Below are 22,009 nucleotides of genomic sequence, written 5' to 3' on the forward strand. Positions count from 1 at the left end.
GGGATGCAATCAACCAGTTATACTACAGGCCGATGCAAAGTTACTTCCTTCTAAACCCATTCACTTCTGTTTAAAACTGCACTGTCATTAATTTACAAATTAGAGTTGTAATGTTTAATTAGTTGATTTATTAAATTAAATTGGTTAAAACGTTTTAGAATATATCACTGATTAGATATGGTGCTATGCTGTTTTTTCACATGTAATCCCACTGGAATTAAGGTAAGGTAAGGGTATCCCCTGTGCAAGCACCAAGTCATGTCTGACCCTTGGGGTGATGCCCTCCAGCATTTTCATGGCAGACTCAATACAGGGTGGCCTTGCCAGTGCCTTCCCCAGTCATTACCGTTTACCCCCCAGCAAGCTGGGTACTCATTTTACCGACCTCGGAAGGATGGAAGGCTGAGTCAACCTTGAGCCGGCTGCTGGGATTGAACTCCCAACCTCATGGACAAACAGCTTCAGACAGCATCTCTGCCGCTTACCACTCTGCGCCACAAGAGGCTCTCCCCCTGGAATTACGGCTCAAATGGTAAACGTTTATTATTCCTGTTTGGTCCTCAAATCTGTTAAGTATTTTCATTATACTGTTCGCAGTCTTACTGCTCACCCTCTATATGTATGGGCTGGTAATTCCCATTTCATTGTGTCTGAGAGACCCACAACAATTTTTACTTTAAATATATTTAATGCTGGTCAATGGCCATAAACAATTAATCTATCTACCTTAAATAAAACTTTGTTGGCCTTAGTGCCACTGAACTCAAACTATGTTTTGCTGCTTCAGACCAACACTGCTCCCCATTTGAATTTCTAAATACAGGCACAGATTGAGAATACAGGAGGAAAAAAGAAGATACAGACTAGCTTCTAGCAGATTGTTAAACATGCCAGAAATCACCAAGCCATTAAATGTAGATTGAAACTTCTAACTAAGCTTTCAAGGTAAGCAGTAGTGTGTGTGTGTGTGTGTGGGGGGGTGATTATTTTATTTTTCTACTACAGGACTTTCCTTCCTTTCACTTTCCTTCCTCCCTAACAGCATCACTCAAGGATCTTCTCATAGCTTCAAAGTAGAAAGTTACTCTCTCTTGTCTGTTCTATGAGTGCAGAGTAGAAGAAGAAGAAGAAGAAGAAGAAGAAGAAGAAGAAGAAGAAGAAGAAGAAGAAGAAGAAGAAGAAGAAGAAGAAGAAGAGTTGGTTCTTATATGCCATTTTTCTCTACCCGAAGGAGGCTCAAAGTGGTTTACAGTCGCCTTCCCTTTCCTCTCCCCACAACAGACACCCTGTGAGGTGGGTGAGGCTGAGAGAGCCCTGATATCACTGCTCGGTCAGAACAGTTTTATCAGTGCCGTTGCAAGCCCAAGGTCACCCAGCTGGCTGCATGTGGGGGATTGCAGAATCAAATCCAGCATGCTAGATTCTGCACTCCTAACCACTACAGCAAACTGAGTAAGCAATAAGTTCCTCATGAATAGGCTTGGAGGAATCTGTTCCAGAATGGGGTTGGGTTGGAGGAGGTATAACATCCTATCAGACCACACCTGGAGTACTGTGTGCAGTGGTCAGACCACACCTGGAGTACTGTGTGCAGGTCAGACCACACCTGGAGTACTGTGTGCAGTTCTGGAGGCCTCACTTCAAGAAGGACGTAGATAAAATTGAAAGGGTACAGAGGAGAGTGACGAGGATGATTTGGGGCCAAGGGACCAAGCCCTATGAAGGGACTTGGGAATGTTCAGCTTGGAGAAAAGGAGGTTGAGAGGGGACATGATAGCCCTCTTTAAGTATTTGAAAGGTTGTCATTTGGAGGAGGGCAGGATGCTGTTCCCATTGGCTGCAGAGGAAAGGACACGCAGTAATGGGTTTAAACTACAAGTACAATGATACAGGCTAGATATCAGGAAAAACTTTTTCACAGTCAGAGTAGTTCAGCAGTGGAATAGGCTGCCTAAGGAGGTGGTGAGCTCCCCCTCACTGGCAGTCTTCAAGCAAAGGTTGGATATACACTTTTCTTGGATGCTTTAGGATGCATTGGGCTGATCCTGCGTTGAGCAGGGGGTTGGACTAGATGGCCTGTATGACCCCTTCCAACTCTATGATTCTATGATTCTATCAAAGATTACTGTATTTTGTGTATAATAATTAATCATCATATGATCCTGGAGCTCAAGAAAATAACCCAGAAGAGTTTAAATTATTGGATTTAAGTGACACCCTCTTCAAGCTGCAAAAATATTATTTTCAAGTCCAAATGGGTCTAAACACACTGAACATTAATCTTGTGTGTGTGTGTGTGTCTATGTCTCTCTCTGTATTGCCTTTATCATAAGCAGAAATGGTGCAGGTGTTAGTGAAGTGTTCTATAACGAAACTTATACAACCATCAATAGTTCTGAGTTGAGTTGACCTAAAAGACAAGTGACCAACCAGCAGTGAAGGCTGTATAGCAATTAGTAGAAACTGCCAGATGTTACCTGAGTACAAAAACAGCACTGAAAATGAAAAGAGTAGGCAGCAGAGCTTACATTGATGACAGATTTATTGCCTGCAAAAGACTTGAATGCTCCTGCGATGTTTTCCCTGGTGTTCCAACAGGAAACAAAGGAAGTTCATATTAAAAACTTCTTATCCACTGGAATCTGAATAAATGATTCTGCTGAAATTACAATCTTATTTTACAAAATATGTCAGATTCTTTAGCTTCATTACCTACATTTCTTCAGAAGAGCTGAAGTGCTATGGAAGGCTCAGTTCTACAGAACATTATAGAGGGAAATAGTTGAGTGGACTATAATGATGGAGGAAAAAAAGAACACTCATTGCCCTGTTGCAGCTATCTGGACCTGTAACAGTGGGACGTTCTTCCATCACCTTCCCTATAATAGAACTTTGATGATGGAATTTGAAGTCATTGGGGAAGGAAGCATGAGAATTAGCAGCTGAGACTTACTGCGGCCGCCTTCTATGGCGCTGGTGGCTGCCAGGAAGCCTGCAACAAGTGAGTGGAGCCTGCAACAAGTGGAGATGCATGCATAAGAGGTGGTGCATGACTGCCTATAAAAGACGCCGTGTGCACCACCTTGCCCTCTCTCACGCCATGCATCTGAACAGCTTTCCACCCTCCCATCCTGTGTTTTGTGTTTGTGTTTGTTACTGGTTCAAGTTTGAATATGGTTTATCTGTCACAGCTGTAGGCACAGTAGGAGTATGTTGGCAGGGAGTCCAGTTTGCGTACTGGACTCCCTGAGGGTTGGGGGTCTCTTCAACTAGACTGGCAGACATATGAGCATGGCCTACCTGGCTGGGAAACCAGGGGCTCATAGCCAAGTGACCTAAAGGGTACCAAAGTGATGTGGATGCCTGGTGGGCCCCAATATGGTCGCTTCCCTGTTGAGGGATTCCAGATGCAGAGTATGGGATGAAGCGGGTCTCATGGCATCCAAGGACTCTCAGGTTAAGCAGCCAAATGGCTGAGGGATCAGATTCCTTACTATGCCGGGCCAACCCTTTGGAGGGTAGCATAATAATAAATAGCTGTTGCCATATTAATGCCAGAATCTAGTTGTGTCTTCATTGGCAGAACTGCCACCCTGCTAATCAAAGAGCTGGTATTTACTCTCCAGCTTTGGACAGGTCTCATGTGGTCTGAACCTTGGAACCCTGAAGAGTCAGCTGCAAGGGGGGGGGGGGACTAAAGATGCATTGCCCATAGGAAGGAAGATAGAGATAGCAATTAGAAATTATAAAGATACTTTAATAATTAAAAAATTCAGGAACTATTGAAGAATTGGAAGAAGTAATGGAGGATTTAGGCAATAAAAACAGGAAGTTGTACATTAAAACTGGGAATTTATGAGAGAATGCAAAGGTGACAACACAATGCTTTACTTAGAAGTGCTCTCTACTGGAATTTAAGGTTATGATTATGATTTTACTAGGCCTGTCAAAATAGAGAGATCCTTCAGAGAGATTATCCAGAAACAAAAATTCTGCAGATATATAATTGTGACTTTTTGATAAAGGATTAGAAAAGTATTGATTAAAAATTTAGAATGGATTCCCTGAAAATTGATAATGACATTAGGAGTGCGGACTTCTAATATGGCTGGCCGGGTTTGAATCTGCGTTCCCCCACATGCAGCCAGCTGGGTGGCCTTGGGCTTGTCACTGTACTGAGAAAACTGCTCTGACCGGGCAGGAATATCAGGGCTCTCTCAGCCTCACCTACCCCACAGGGTGTCTGTTGTGGGGAGAGGAAAGGGAAGGCAACTGTAAGCCGTTTTGAGCCTCCTGCGGGTAGACAAAAGTGGCATATAAGAACCAACTCTTTTCTTCTTGTGCACTTTGGCATCCGAGGCAGCTGTTCCAGGCCAAAGCACCCAGCACTGTGGCATGAGGGGGAGGAGTGGCACCAGCGCCAGCACGCCAGTCAGTGCACAAATGCAGGCAATGAGGTCTGCACCTGCATGCAGGCACTGGGTTGCGTGCCACCACCAGTGTCTGCCCCTCCCCCATTGGCTGCTTCCGCCTAGAATGGACACTTCGGACAATGAAGTGCATAAACCTAATACTGAGTCTTCCTGTTCTGTTGCTCCTAACTTTATATAAATGTAGAAATTTATTTTTTTTTACATTGAGAAGTTATATTATCAAGGAATAGTTTATTGATGGGGTTCCACAGTGTTAGTTATAAAATGAAAACCATAAAAGAATTTCTGGAAATACAGGCTACACTCTTTTATTCTAAGCCTACATCCTTTAGTTTGATAATACAATTGAAAATGTCTAAAAAAGATACGTTTAATAGATTATTACGGAATGCAAACAAACTAAATTATTTACACAAAACAAAAAAGATTTTTAGATCCATTATTTAAAAAAAACAAGCTGAAAGAAGAAAAATGCTGGGTATTTGTACTCTGCTTTTTTACTACCTGAAGGAGTCTCAAAGAGGCTAATGATTACCTACTCTTCCTCTCCTCACAATGGACACATATGACATCCACAAGAACATTTATTTGAATGTTCTACTGGGGAAGGCACTGGCAAACCACCCCATATTGAGTCTGCCATGAAAACACTAGAGGGCATCACCCCAAGGGTCAGACATGACCCAGTGCTTGCATAGGAGGGATACCTTTACCTTTATATTGGAACAATTATTTGTGGCTTCTGCTGCATCGAATTCTTTGGTAATGGCCTGTTGAAACTCACTGTGATATTTTTTTTCAGCTCTTGTATTCATGGTTTAGAGTTGCTATGGATTTAGAGAAACAAAACAAAACAAAAAGACAAGCCAGTAGATTTTAATTTTGAAGTTACAGTCAGGGAATTTATATCGATCAGATCCAAATGAGCAATTCTAAAGAATGGGGAGAAAAAAAACCCCAATGTCTTCAGTTTATAATTAGCCTGATACCACCATACAACTTTGCTGTTATATGACATGGCATGCAACTTCCAGTATATATTTTATTTATTATTATCTTTATACCACCCTCTCAGTGAGCCGGCTCAGGTTGGGGTTGTTTTAAAGTTTAATTTGTAATAAAATACAACATCTGTCCTGAAATATTAATTAACTGAAATTTATTTAATAAAGAAGCCGATAGAGAAAGTTTTGATTAAGCAATGTTAACTTATTATCCCACCGATGTTTACTTAGTAGGGTTACAATCCTCCACTATTGCATTTTAAGTCTGAATCAGCTGACAAAATTTAGTTCTGTAACTGCATGTGGTTTCACATTAGAATATTCAAAACTCCGTATGTCTGATTAGAATTCTCCACATTATGCCCATTCTCAAGTGGAGTTCTACTGAAGTACTAATCAGACATGGTCTCATGCTGTTGGTCATGCAGAATTCAACACAAATGGTACTGAGAGAATGACCACATTCTGGAATCTCTCTCTAAGTGTCCCAGGAATTCATGCTGTGATTATTCTAAAGTCAGAAATGCTAAAACTTTTTACAGGAATGTTAATATTTTGTTCAATATGCTGATTGTACAGAAAACTACTGTTTCACTACTTTCATCTGTTTAAAAGGCACAAGAAACTTCCCTTTCCCCCCTTTTAAAATGGCTGAATATTTTCATTAAATATTTTAAATCATTTAAATTAATGTATGAAATAGACAAGTTTTTTAGTACGGGCCATTTCGTAAAATATGTTTGTCAGGTTATGAAATGAAGAAATTCAACTAAAAAGAAGGAACAGACTGGATCTGAAAGATCACCCCCCCCCCCCATATACAAGGATGCCAAAAGATGAGGACTAGAAGGTGGGGAGGAATTGTCTATTCCCTTAGTAACCTACCCTACCACTATGACCGTCTTCAGAGACTCTACTTTAGGTGCTCTCACCTTCTGAGATTAAGTGTGTAGCAACCCAGAAGAGAACCTTCTCAGATGTGAAAGCAAGAAACTCTCTCCCTGGGGAGATTAATCCATCTCCTTCTGTCACTTTTGATGTTTTGCTATGCTAGCAGAGTGAAGATGTATTTGTTTTATCTGCTGTTCTTTCAACAATGCCTCGTTCCTTCCCTATTTTAATGGTTGTTACATATGCATATTTGTAACTTTTGGACACATTTAGTTAAAAGTTCTCAATTTCTGGCCAATACACTGATTCTCATTTAGACATGGATGACTGCAATGCTGATGATAAAAATCCCTCCATTTGAAGGGGCTTCCTTGTGTTTTTTTGTTGGTACACTGCAGTAGTTATTAGGCAGTGTATATACAAAAAAAAAACAAATAAACAACAGTAGCTAATATATTCCAATATGATCATTAATATGCCCCAGTGTGGACCTTTGAAATTTTCTATGCTACAAAGGCCTCTAAATTGTTCCTGGAACCTCAGTACCCCAGAGCTATAGCATGCGACTAAATCTGGGTCAGATCAGATCTGAAAATTAAGACTTATTGATTTAAGATAATGCTGGAAAGATAACAGCTTGTTTACAGGTCTGTACTCTGAATCCTCACAGATGGTTCTTTTGAAGGAGGATAAATGGTCATGATAAAGAAACACAATTGGATTTGCAGCTGTTAAACTTGGAACCATGCTTTCGTTATTTTTATCCCTTTCAAAGATCACATTTGGTAGGCGAAGTACTCACGTGGCTTGCAAGCGTCCATGCAGCTTCAGAAACATCGAATGACAATAAAACACACTGTGAGAAGAATTATTGTGAAGCACCTTATAACCTTTTCAGGATGAATTATGATTTATCTCAGCAACTAATGAAGTATACAAACAACTTGTAGTTTTCCCCAAGATTAGTAGCTATGCATACACACTTGACAGCATGTTAAAATACTGCCTGATGCATTTGTTTAGCTTTTCTTGTTTCATTAGAGTTTTGAAATATCCCGTCCTCCATCCTTGTACAGAGAAGCATTCAGCAGTTCCAATAAGTACAATTCTCAGGCTTCATTCAGGGATGAATAACAGCTTGTTGAAAACAGACAGGCAGGTTAGGAAACAGGCCATCGAAAAGAGGGTTCAAAAAACATTGATAGCCAGAACAAAGCAAGGAATAAAGCAATATATGCCATTTAGTTAATCTTTTGAGGTTAGCCTTGTGGCGGCTGTGATTAGGAGCATGCAACAACAACAAAAAATGGCAACTTTTGGAGCTACTAGTTCACCCCAAAGGCATTTAAAGAGATTATGATCCTTTTAAGTGCTCTTTAAGGGTGATTATGCACGGCAGCAGCCATGCCGGGCCACTGCCAAAGCACTGTGGAGAAGCAGCATGCTCTGTTGTTTACAGGGGATGCACGAGGGATGCAGTAAAGTGGCACAAGCTGGCACGCTGCTTTCTGTCTCCCTGTGGGGAACACATTTTGGTAACAGACCAGTTCCGCACAGAAATACATATCCTTGGGGAACATCGCCTCAGTGGAACAGTTCTACTGTGTGTGTGTGCGGGGGGAGGGGACATTTTTTCAGGAAGGTGGGATTGTGGGAGACTGCAAAAGAGAGCTCCAATTGTTTAGTGGGTGTGCAGAGCAGCTAACAGCCAATCAGGGCCCATGGAATTCTGAAGGAGCCAGATGGGAAAGAAAATGGAGACGAAGTACAATAAAACCATTTGTTTGAGTTATATAGGGAGTGAGACTAGAGGAGTCATCTCTGAGGAGACTTTATAGGAAAAGCAGGCTAATACATTGGATGCTTAAGGAAACAGGGACCGTTTCTATATTAATGCAATCCACTGCATGTGTCTCTTTAAATCTTGAAAAATTGTGCTCAGTTCTGCACAAAATTTTCTCTTTTGATTCATAGATTTGCATTTCATGCTAACTTACCCTGCAGCTTCAAGCTCCTCACTTGCTATAATTTTATTTTTATGTTGGGTTCTAATTTGGGTTTTACTGGTGAAGTCCTTGTATTTGAATTGTTTTCCCTACCATTCTGCCATTTTGAGTTTTTGCCCAAGCCCCCTCCCCGCCACCTTGTCCATCTCATCCCCTTCTCCCTCTTGTTCTCATGCTCTAAATTTCAATCATTTTATTATCACATTACAATGCTGATTGTAATCAGCTGTCGGGAACTTCTATCCCTGACTTGACAACTAACTCCCACTCCTGCAGCGGCAGCAAACTTACATCGAGGGAAAATGACAGAAACAATGTAGACCAGCCAGGGGAGAGAGAGGCAGACTTAGAGAGAGAGGCAGACCATGGCTCTGAGCAGAGCGTGTCCATGGGAGCAGAGCCCAAGGCTGGAAACGACCATGGGAACCACTCTGGGGATGTGCGATACTTATAGCCTCGGGACGTTGGTCTGACCTGGGAGGGAAGAGTACTTAATCGGTGACCGCAGAGACAAGGAGGAGCCAGGACTCGGTAGTAGTGGTCAGACTAGTGCGAGCCTGGGGGGGGGGGGGAGAGAGAGAGAGAGTTCCCATTCTGAAACCTACTAAGGTCATTAGAAGTACGTTTTTCTGCCTGGCAGACTGAAATGAGGCAAGGTGGCTGGGAGAGGCGCGGGGTGGGACCAGGTGGACCCTGACATCAGCCTATTTTCTTTAGTTGAGATGTATTTACTCTTTTCCATGCTCACTGCTATAGCACCTCTTCAAGGGGTGGCATTTACCCAGAAGCAATCCCCTAGATTCATTGCTGTTTGGTCAAGCATTTTTAATAGTGAACACGAAGGCTTATAGCATGTTTTGCAAGGAAAGAACAGAAACAGTTACCATAATCAATATGAAAGTTTACTTGGCTTGTCAATCAGAACTATAAGTTATCTTAAAAAATACTTTATCCTTCTCTTAAAAGTACTGCTTGGTTTAGCAAAGACAGGATCAATGAGGTCTCTAAGGTTGCTTAAAAAAAACATTATAACACAATAACATAACTGCAGGCACTTTGCCTCCCCCCCAAGTATTTTGTCTGCACACCATATTTGGAGTTTTCTTTTAAAAGGATTAGTAAAGATACAGGAAACTCATTTTGAAAGATGATGGACATAAAGACAGTAGTTTATTTAGAAGTTCATCACAACATTCTCAGGAAACAGTAGTTTATGTCCACCCCAAAACCAACTGTCATTTTATTGAAAGCTATACTGTGACCCTTTTTGGCATGTTTTCAGAATGTGAAATAGCTATTTGATTAATGAATTTAATAAATAACAGTGGACTTATCAGCATTATTATTTTAATAAAACTTGGCATGATGTTGATTTTTGCTTTATAACATTCTGGGAAAACCATAGAGGTTTTTGGGGGGTTTTTTTTAGACTGAAAGAAAATAGGGAGGGGAATTTTTTGGTGGTCAATTTGCAATTGTGCGAAGAGGACGAGGAAGAGGAAGAGGTTCTTATATGCTGCTGTTCTCTACCTGAAGGAGTCTCAAAGCGACTTACATTTGCCTTCCCTTTTCTCTCCCCACAACAGACACCCTGTGAGGTGGGTGAGGCTGAGAAAGCCCTGATATTACAGCTTGGTCAGAGCAGCTTTCTCATTGCTGTGGCGAGCCCAAGGTCACCCAGCTGGTTGCATGTGGGGGAGTGCAGAATCGAACCTGGGTCACCAGATTAGAAGTCTGCACTCCTAACCACTACACCAAGCTGCGTGCAATTATTAAGTAAAAAGATGAAGATGAAGATGAAGATGAAGATGAAGATGAAGATGAAGATGAAGATGAAGATGAAGATGAAGATGAAGATAAAGATAAAGGAGAGGGCCTGCAATGGAAACTTAGTGGGGAGGTGAGTGAGTTATGGAGTGCTTTGGATAGGTGTGAGAGAGTGCCAAACCAAATTGCCTTTTTCAGGTTCATACCCATGTCTAATAAAGATACAATGGAAAAGAAGAGAATTGTGTTGTGATGTTCAGGACTAAGAAAACAACAGCTACAGGTAGTGAGGGGTTAAAAAGTCTCACTAAGCAGAAAGAGCCAAGGAAACAAGCCCTGGGTGTGATTAGCTAGCCACAGCTAAATGGAAAATGTAATAGTGGCTGTGGTTGGGAAGACAGCTCAGTCAGAGCTGAGTTTAAGACTGGTCAGAGAGAGGTCTGGTTCAAAACCTCAGCTGATAAACTCATCTGAAAAGAAACTCTAGTGAGAGTACTGAGCTTTTGATTTCCAGGGCTAATCCACATCGTTTTTGGTCAACTAAGGTAGTGATTTGATAGAGATTGGTTAGACAAGTGTTTGCTCCCAAATTAAGTGTGAGGAAAAACCTCTGAGTGGGGAGGATCTCTAGGAGTTTTCAGGTGAGGTAGAGCTTCAGCTCAGAAAGGGAGAAAGTAGTGGTTCGTCCAGGAAAGTAGAAAGTTGTGCCCACTTTCTAGGAACCAGGGAGACTTCAGAAGACAAAGATCAAAGTAAACCAAGTTGTTTTGGAAATAAACACACAAAAAAACTTAACATGTTAAAAGAAACCTTAACATCTAAATGAAAAGCCTGAACTCAAGAATTAGAAACTAAACAATTAATGATTTGTAAAAAAAAAAAGTATAGTGATTCCTGCATTCCATCTTCCCCACTTAGTAAATAAAATATTTTACTGGTTCACTTATAAAAACACATTGGTGCCATTCTGACTAAACAGTTTTAGTGGAAAGATGGCTCTACTCCTTCCTAGACTCTCCTAGGGCTGAACAAAGCCACCTAGATTGGAGAGTGACTGTGTGAGACAGTGTGTTTTGATTTAGAGGGATTTTTTTTCATCATTGTGGGAAAGGGTATCGAGTGTGATCCACCACATATGTTATGACAGATACCTCTATGCTGCCCTGCTGAGCCACACCTACTCGGCCAGGTGGTTGGGCTGCAGCAGAGGGCTAGCCAGAGTCCAGTCCAGGAGGTCAAGAGCCAAGGGAGATAGAGCTCATGGTGAGTGGGGAGGGGAGGAGAGTCAAACCGAGCCAGGATTGAAAACCACAGAGCAGGTCAAAATTCAGGATTCAGGAGCAGAATCATGCACCATGCTGAGATTTGAGAGCTGAGATGGGATGGAAGCTAAGCCAAGGGTCAAGAGCAGAATGGAATTGAAAGCCAAGCCGAGGATTGAGAGCTGGAACAGAGTCAAAAACCAAGCTGAGAGTCTGGAACCGGGAACATCATCAAAGTTGAGCCAAGGGTCTGGAATCGGGAGCCACAGGAACAGAGTTTTGCTGTAGCAAACTAGAAAGGAGTCATCTGGGAAGATGGGCAGGATAGCACACGCATTGTCCCCATAAAGGACCTAGCCTCAAGGCTCTGCTAAAATAAAGCCAAACCAGGTGAGGCAGCCCTCAGCTTGAAGCTGGCTCTAATTATTGTCAGAGGAAGCCAGTACACCTGGGCCCCATCTACCCTGACAGCAGGTTGCCAGGCAATCTGATCTTCCAACAGATGTCAGGTAGATTGTCTTCTCTGACATTGCCATTCAGGACTTGTTGGGGCCTTGGTCCATGGCTTTTCAGATAGTCTGAATTATTTTAAACTGAGTGGCTTCTTTATTGTGTTCATTCCATGCAAGTTGACATAAAACACATTGGAGTTTCACAAATATTAAAGATTATTTCCTTACTAGCTTGCAGCCATTTCAGCCTTACAGTAAATCGGCATGCTTACCCTGGATTTAGACTGGAATGGCTGCAAGCCATTTCAGTGGTCCATTGTTCTTCCCACCATTTCAAGGGAAGGAGTAAAACAGAGGCATTTAAATCTAAAAACTGATAGATCAATTGGACTGTTCAACTGCTAGCTTTAAATGGCCTGAATCCCAAACCCAACTGTGCAAAAGATTCAGTTCACTAAGTATGAACCAGCCAAATTCATTAGGAATTCAATGTTGTGAACCAATTTATGCCCATCCCTTGTTATAAGTCATTATATCTGAGCATAAGCGTCATGTCTTTAAAACAGGGAATAATAATGTATTATAACTTTATCAGGGAGATAAATGTTAGGAATTATATTAAAATGCTAACAAAATGATAAAATAATATATCAATGTCAGTTATTAATCTGAACATCATCCTTTCTTTGTCCAATTAGTTTTTGTTGGTTTTCTTAAAAAGAACATCTTACTCTTATAGATGTTTTAAGAAAATGCGATGGATTCATATTACACAACTAGGGCACTGCATTTTACTTAATTAACAGTGCAACATTTTGCAGAATTACACCCTTCTAAGTTCACTGATGTCAATGGTATTTGAAGAATATGATCCTGCCTAGGAGTACTTTGTGAGTGTGTTTAGAAAGGACTGAAAATAAATGCAGCAACCCCTATCAATATGACAAATAAAATTGCACAAAAAACCAACAGACATCAGCCTTCTACTCTCTTTCAGAACCAATCAGGACCACATTTCCAGTTGAAATGAGACTGATTCAATTCTAAAACTCAAACTAAAGTTAATTATTCTTTTGTTCTTCAAGAGCATAAGGAATTGCTAGAGAAATATGCAAGTATTGCTTTAAAACATCCCTTTTTATTGTTTGTAAAAGGTGGGGTAGAGAAAAAAAATCTAGATTATATTTTGACACTTGTTATCATAATCAACATCAGAAAATGCAAAAAAAGGTTATAGAGACATTAATACATTATTAATGGGGCAACCATCTTTTGTTCGTGATACCCTGAGGGAGGATAACACTTCTGTATTTGCCAGTTCATCTTAGAAAATCATCTGATATTTATTAAAATCCACAGTGGAGTTCTAAATATTTTATAGGTTGTCATTTTTCAGGGTTTTTTTTTATAATAATATTGAAACAGAGTCTTGAAATTGAATACATGTCCTACTTTCCCTGAGAATCACATTACTCTATCATACTGTTTCCCAATATCTGGCCTCTGAGTGATGAGAAGTTCAGCAAAGTCCTTTACACAAGTCACCTTGAAGGCTCTTTCAACTTAGAAGTATCATGCTACTCAGTGGTACTTACTCCTAGGATAGTGTTTCAAAGATTGTAGCCTTGTGCATACTTTCCTGAGAGGAGGAGGATTGTTTCCAAATAAATATGACCATTGAACTGTCCTAGTGTCCAAAAATGGTTATTTACAGTTAGTGGCACCTACTTGGATATCACAGTGTGTATAGACATTAACAGTCCCCAAGCAACAACAGCACCCCAACAACCTCCAAGCTGCATACCTGACCCCAACCAAAAGCATTCATGCTAAAATGATGCTGCCTTCAGTTATTCTTACAGCAACCCCCCCCCCTTCAAATTCGAATGAAAACTGATTCCAGTTCTCATCATCTCAGGCATTTGGGACTTGGTACATTCCTAAGTAGCTTAGATAGCTTAGGTGATGTTTAAACAAAGAATAATGCAGTGATCCTTTAGAACAGCGATCCACAACCTTCCAGCTGCTACAGACCGCTGCACCAGAGTGGGGGGAGAGTGCGGCCTGGGGACCCACGCACACGAGGCAGCCCCAGTGCAAATGCGCATGCATGGACTTGCCGTGCGTGTGCGTTTGCGCCCTTTAAACCCCTGCTTTCTTCTCCATCCTTGAACTGCCGTGAACCACCATAAACTGCTTTAAAAGTTAGTGGAAGGTCATGATGGTAGGCCCATTTGCAAACCACAAACAGGGCAAAATTGATGATGAATTTTGCTTTGTGGTTTGGTTTGCACCCGTCCCTATGGTTGATTCTTTTTAGTGAAACAGCTTTAAGGACATTTCTTATTTATCTCACATATTTATTGATAGAAATGTTTGATAATAATAAAAATGAACATTTTTTATTAAAATAATAATGAGCTTGGCATCAAAATACATTGGTCTTCTTTGAGCAGCTCTGTTGTCCAATGTAAATGTGATGCTTATAAAACAACAAATGCCTGGACATCTTTTTTCTTGTCTTCTATTTTCAACTGTCTGGCGTCCATAATTGATCTGGGACAGAGATCCCGACCTGTCCATCTACCAAAAACTTGGAATATGCCATTTTAGAGACATCTACTTTGATTCTGTAGATTACAAAGAAGCAGAGGATAAAATTCACAGCTTGCCCAGAAGTGCCTGAACAAGCTAAAATGTTTAACCATGTCAAGGATCACTGTCATTGGATAAAAACAGATTCATTGTACTATCCAAGTTGCTTAGGGCCAATTTTTCACAAGGGCACAGAACAAGCCATTTCCTATTTAGAAACCAAAATGGAATGGGTACCTTTCCAAAACTTTTAACATCAAGCAGTTCTCATTACTGTGAAGATAAGCTGTTGGGACCAGAACACTCTGAAAACATGGCCAGTAATTTTGTTTATCCCAAAGGCAGACACTTTTTTGTTGCTGAAAAATAAGTCCTCCCCAACTAAAACCCAATCTAATGCAGCAGCAAATCAGCTTATAACCCAGTAACCTCCCAAGCCTCTTTTCAGGTACAATTACTATAGCTGAAATCTGAAAAAGTCAGATTACTGACATTCTCTCAAATAGGGATATCTATTAACTTTGTGTTATCAGATCCTCCCTAAGTATATAATTATATAGGCCGAATTAGTCACAAAGGACCCTGAACAATTGACTGGAATTATATTTCCTGATATCATCAGTTATTCCTTCAGCATTTTGCCACAAAATGAAGACAAACAAATAAAGAGTGTTCACATTTAACATTTCTGTATCTCAGTCATATGGTGATAACCTTTCCTTGAAAACATTTTATTGGAAAACTGAGTATGGTCAATTTTTTCAGATGAAAAACAAAGGACTCTTGTTAAAATGGTTGTGTTTTCAGTACAACACTATATAAAAATCTTTACTATGTATTACTGATAATCAGATTTATTTCTTTTTTTTTTTGCATCCAAGAACCATAAAATTATAATGCAGTAAAAAGGCAAGGGAACATTCTGTACTTACTAGGGGACGGTGGTGTGTGCATGTGCTGTGGTGGTGCTAGTCTAAGGTGACCAGATTGTGCCACTTTTGGAGGGACATCTGGGGGCACCTGGCAAATTGCACTTATGTTGCAAGTAAAAATATATATATTACAATACTATTTTTGCATTCTATACATTCTATGAAACTTTTTATTGCTCCATATAGACCAAATCTTTAATCAAGAACCTGCCCGGTCAATGGTGTCCCACTTTACCAATGTTAAAATCTGGTCACCTTATGCTAGTCCCAAGAGGTAATATGTGACAGGTTGCTGCACTGAAGCTGAAAAGGGGATAAGGGCCATTGCCAGTAAGTGCTCCCCATTCCCATTGAAAGGGAAAACTTGATTGGGAAGGAGAAACTAATACAAGACACAGAAGAACTTTGAAGGAGACAAATTCTAGTTGTATATTGCATGAATTTCCAAGCAATGCAAGCCTCAGTCATCAGAATGACTCAACCATATAATATAGAGGTAAATACAAAATTAGGATTTTGGCAATGAAACATCAAGCAATTTCCCCATTGATAGTAATGTATCTTTATCCTCCTTACTGGGAGGATCTTAGAAGGGAGCATATATTACCACTGGATGATCACTAACCAGAAAAAATCAGCCAATAATGAAGTAAAGAAAATACTCTTAGCAAAGATTTTAAGATAATTAAGCACATGTAGCTCAGAGACAAAGCCGAGAAGGGGTTAACAATCAGGAAGTAGAAGGAAAAGAAGAGTTGGTTCTTATATGCTGCTTTTCTCTACCTGAAGGAGTATCAGAGTGGTTTACAGTCGCCTTTCTTTCCTCTCCCCTGCTCGTCAGAACTGCTTTATCAGTGCTGTGGTGAACCCAAGGTCACCCACCTGGCTGCATGTGTGAGAGCATGGAATCAAGCCCGACTCACCAGATTAGAAGTCCACACTCCTAACCCCTACACCAAAATGGCTCTCAAGTAGAGAGAAAGAATGAGTTATTTTCACAAGGAAATAATAATAATAATTGAGCTTTGAAGCATTTGTGTTACTGATTTCTTTTGCACAAATTGTCAGGTGAAACAATGAGACAAGTGCAGATAATAAATCCTCATGGAAAAAAATTAGTCTGATGACCAGATATCCCCATTTACACAGAACCTTTCCTAACTGATTATTACCGTTCCTTTCTGTCATCTGTGAACATGTCCAGCACCTGCAATTTCAGTCCTGAGGTTAAATACTGCCCCTCAAAACACCCATTATCAAGCCAAGCTTAACTAATATACCAATGCATTTTTTCTGGATTCCTACTCTAGAAACTGGTTTCACTGTTGTTCTACCAGTTATCATAGCCATGCCAAGAGGTACAAAGACTGTAGGGTGTAGCCATACATTTTATTCCAGAACCATGGCATTTGCCGGAGGGGGTGGTGGTTATATGGGTTAGTGATGACCGAAAAGACCAGATATGAGTGCACTGATCAAACAGGAACAGCCAAGCCCTAATTGTCCCTTCTCCATGTTATGTTAGCCTCTACTCTCTGTATTCCTAATGAGAGGCCATGGAAGAGGATTCGAGACCTATCCACATTTTCTCACAGGACAGAACTCCAGGTTTATTCCTCTTTTGATTCTGTGAGCAGTTGGCTGAAACCCCTTGATGTCATGTTCATTGATCTGGAGAGGAAACCATTCATTTCTCCTAGGTTACTGTTGCTAGCCTTTCTTCTTTCCAATTGTACTCTCCTTTTAGGTGTAATTTTGTTACATTGGCTGCTTCCTCACTCTTGCAGTGAAGCTCATCAGCTTCATTTTTCACTGTTTAGTCAGGCCACATCCTGATAGCAATATTAGGTACTATAATTTATAAGTACCATTAACTGACATTTCCAGATTACAAAGTAGAGGTTGGCCAGGACAGAAAGTATGCATGCATAAGGTTTCACTTAGGATACAGCTTCCAATCTCAACTATATTTTGATATGGATGATTTTTTTATTTTATTTTTATATTCCTTCTTGGAATCTATGCACAGTTTTTTGTTTGTTTGTTGCCATAAATGAAATGAGATCCTCTTGCACATCTTTGGATTGGGGTCATAGCATTAGATAAAAAAGTTCAATTTAGGCAAATGTATTTTCTTGTTTTTTTATGTGTAATATAGGAAGAATATTTTTCCCATTGTAAAAGCATAGGCATTTATCCATTTTGCAGCTATGACAACATATTGCATATTTCCATGGTGCTTACTGTTGTGAACTCAAAAATAAATGTACACTTGCCAAATAATCATATCTATATAAGAGCAGTACATTCTCATTACACAAACACTTATTTCTCTGATGCAAATATGTAACATTGTCTTTTGCAGGTATCTTTGAAACCTGTATTATGACAGATAAAGAATAATTTGCAAAGCTTGCAAAGTTTGCTGCAGCATCTTCCTCTTACAAAAAAAGTACACCTAGTTTTTCTAACACTCCCGCTAGCTACAAGAATCACAGGTAAACAAAGCGTGTGCCAAGTAACAGACTGTGTGTGCCTTGCAAATATTCACAGAGTGGTCTATGTTTTCTGCTGACTCCAGTAGTAAGGCATAAATATTGATTTTACTTTATTGTTTTTTTTTAAAATTGTACTTATATTATGGGCTTTTCTGCCTGGGTTTTTTGCTGTCAGTTCTGTCCCCATATTACTTTAGTTTTTCCTCTAATTTCTATGGGCATTTTTATGCCTTTAACTTTCACTTCTTTTTTTGTCCCCCCCACCCCATTTCTTCTGAGACCAGTTTTACCTCAATGATTTTCTGGAAGCTGATTTTGAATTGGTTTCTTTCTAGTGTGTAATGTTTCTAGCAGTTTTCTTTATCCCACCCACTCCCATTCATCTGCAACCCACTTTTCATTGATTAGGCTGTTGTCATTGTTACATTACTCCTTATCCTCTCCAAGACAGTGACTTCAATTTTTCAGTACAACACTACAGTTGTCCTGATAATTTCATCAGGTTCTCTGAATGTTCAACTTTCATTTTGAAAAAAGTAAGTCACTGCCTTTGCAGAGATAGACTTATTTTTTCTTTTAAAAATGAAAGCTGGGAATAGGGATGTGCGGTTCGGATTGGGAAAAGGCCGGATCGTCTGAATTGGGGCCAATTCGGACGTTTCCTAATCAAAAAAGGTCCGAATCGGACCGTTGCTACTTTTAAAATGGCTGAATAGAAAAGATTCAGCTGAATCGTGACCAAATCAAATTGATTTGGCCGAACCACCAAGCCGCTGGGCAGCCTTGTGGCTGCTGCAGGTTACTGGCTGCTTCTGTTTTTTTCATTTATTTTTCACATTTCCTGGGGGCTGGGGGGGAGGGGGGTGTATGTTGCACCCATAAAACCTCTTGGGGAGCTCAGAGAGGGTCTTTCCTGACTCCCCTGCAAAGTTTCAAGAAGATTGGAGCAAGGGCACAGAATGGTGTAATTAAGGTGCACAATGAAAAGAAAGGAACCATTTTTGTCTGTTAGATGGTAAAACCCTAATGTGATTCTTTTGAGTTTTAGTCCCAACATAAAACCCTATGAACATCAGCTAGTTTATACTGAGTGTGTGTTTGTGTTTGTGAGCTGTTTTTGTTAATGCATAGTCATTCATTTTGCTGATGCATGATCAAAAATAAAAGTAGGTAGACATATGGAGGAAGGCTGGCAATGTAAAGAGTTGAGCAATGCAGCTTTCCAGCACTGCAAGTCAAGACTAAGACGACCAGGGAAAACACTCCCTTTTGCATGAAATGGATGAAAGAAGGGGAAAGATCAGCCAAACCTAAGCAATGTAAGAACATCTGGGCACAATTATTTTCCATACATCTCCAAACAACCTTCAAATAGTAATGATTTTCATTACTTCTAGCATAGAGCAATTCTACTTTTAATTAGGTTGTACTGTAGATTGAGGCTATACTGTAGATTGATCTGAATGAATGAATCTTGGGTTGAATGCTTAATTCAGGTTTAATCTGTGCACTGTCAGTTCAAACAATGAAAGAATATTAATCTTTTTTGAGGATCAAACAAAAAGGACATTTTTACTAACTACAAAACCATTTTGCCAAGCTCAGAAAAATAACTGTTCTCAGTATTGAAGTTTTGGATGACCTATTTATAGAAATAATTACAGATATTATATTGGCTAATGCTTATTCCTCAGTTCATTTGCCAGCATATGATAAAACAGAAATAGAAGAAAAAGTTTAAATGCAAAAAGTAATACACTTAGGGGGGTGGAGGCTACTATACATTGAAAAGAGCCTCTTGTGGTGCAGGGTGGTAAGGCAGCCAACATGCTGTCTGAAGCTCTTACCATGAAGCTGGGAGTTCGGTCCCAGTAGCTGGCTCAAGGTTGACTCAGCCTTCCATCCTTCCGAGGTTGGTAAAATGAGTACGCAGCTTCTTGGGGAGCTCGGTGGGGGGGAGGTAAATGGTAATGACTGGGGAAAGGAATGGCAAACCATCCTGTATTGAGTCTGCCAAGAAAATGCTAGAGGGCGTCACCCCAAGGGTCAGACAAGACTCGGTGCTTGCACAGGGGATACCTTTATCTTTACCTTTTATACACTGAAAACAAATACAGGGAACCACAATATATATAAACTAGATTTAAAGCCCATTTTATCTCTAAATAAAATGAGTGCTAGTTGGCAGTGGCCTCCCCCCCCTGCTGCCTGGCGAAGGCTTCCCCCTAGGGCTTGATGGCATGGTGTGGGTCAGGGAGGCTGGGGCAGTGTCCATGCGGTGGGAGAAGGGGAGCGCGGGAGGTCTTACCGTGGCTGTCGGTGGATCCCGGGGAATCGGCGCAGCGTTCGGCAGTGGGGGTGGCTTCTGAGGGTCGGCGAGGTTTTGCGGGCATTGGTGAGTCGGGCAGTGGTGAGCCATGCCTGTGGGGGGGGGCGAAGGTGGCGGGAAGCGTGGAGGCGGTGTAGGTGCCGGCGCGGTGCTTCAGGAGGTAGCGGCGCCATTTGCAATCCCTGTCTTCTCTCTGGGTGGGGGCGGCAAAGGCGGTAGGGAGCGTGGAGGCAGCGTGGTTGGCGGCGCAGAGGTCTGGGAGGTAGTGACGCCATTTGGGCTCGTCGTCTTCTGTGTTCCCGGGGGCAGTGAAGGCCGCGCAGGCGTGTGTATGGAATGGTTCGGGCGGCGGCGGCAGTGCGGAATTCGGGAGAAAGGGGGCGAAGCGTGGATCGGCAAGTGGTGGGGTGGGTGTGGGAAGGGCGTGGGGAGCGGGTGGTGGGCATGATGCTAGTCGAGAGGGGTGGGCAGGGCGGGGGCTTTGGCGGGTGGGAACGGATGGTCAGTGTGAGGATGGGAAGGGCTCGGGTGGCATCCGCAGGCACGCAGGCAGGGCAGGGCAGGCGCTGTGCCAAGGGGAAGTGTGTTCCCTGGAGGGCAGCGCTGTGGGGCAAGGCTCCTGGCTGGCTGCCATCCATCAAGGATGGCGGTTGGGAGGAGTGTGGAGTTCGCAGGCGGCTGTTCTCGGGACGGGCCAAGTAGCCAATAGGGAGGCACGCTTCGCGCACCTCCCAATTGGCCACTTGGCCCTGGATTGCCACTCAGAGGAGCAAATCAGGAGCCGCTTTGCCTCTGAGTTTTTATCCCGGACAGAGTCCGCCCTAACTCCTCCCCACCAGCCCTTACTCTTTTATTTAGTCTTACTTTAAACCGCGGGTGGTTTAAAGATGGTCCCTAAAAACCCATATTTTATTTTATTTATTTATATTTTTCAATTTGTAGTCTGCCACTCCCACACAGTTTCAAGCACAAAGTAAGTGACATGAATCTATGGAAAATGACTCTTAGTGGTCACAGTGGATACCACTAAGAACAAAATTCTTGCAGTACGTTTATTACAACAAGATATTAAAAATCTGAATTTGTATGCCTTAAGGGAGCAACCCAAGACGAGGAAGGTGGACATGCCCATACAGATGTGACAATTAAACATACCCAACAAAACCCTTCACAAGGAATGGTAGTTAGGTATCCACAAAAACCACACTGCTGGCATCCCCCAGCTAGTGCTGTTTAAATGACCCTTTGCAAGCTCTATGTCATTGTAGCTCAGAACCTATTCCCAACCCTTCCTGCACTCAATTGGGCCAGCCCTTCGATGATGCAGGCATGACAAGCATGGTCCTAGCAGTGCCTGCCTTTTCATGCCATGTTTTTAGGGCGAGAAAGTGTCCATTAGACCTTCTCCAAGGCCATGCCTGCCAAAATATTGATATATCAATATGCAGCTGTAACTCTGTGAAAAGCTTGGGATATGGCTTGATGCCTCACTTTTCTTGGACAAACAAGTGTCTATAATAGTGAGGTTAGCCCCTCAGCTGGCCTTTTATTGTCTAAGTCGAATCTGGCCATAGGGATTCCTGCCACAATCACCACCGGTCTAGACTATTTTAATTTACACTACTCAGAGTTGCCTTTGAAGACACTCCAGAAGTTTTACATTATGCAGCTGCTAGGGTTTTGACCCATGTATTATTGTCTACATACTGATGCAATACTGTGGCTTGCTTGGTTGTAAGCCAGTCTCAATTGTTGAGGGAGTAGTGGAGTATAAATTTGACAATTAAAATGAACAGAGTGGCTAAAGAAGGTGGATGATTTAGGACTCTTGTTTCATCTT

The sequence above is a fragment of the Paroedura picta genome, chromosome 9, assembly GCF_049243985.1.
Source record: "Paroedura picta isolate Pp20150507F chromosome 9, Ppicta_v3.0, whole genome shotgun sequence".
NCBI classification, from domain to species: domain Eukaryota; kingdom Metazoa; phylum Chordata; class Lepidosauria; order Squamata; family Gekkonidae; genus Paroedura; species Paroedura picta.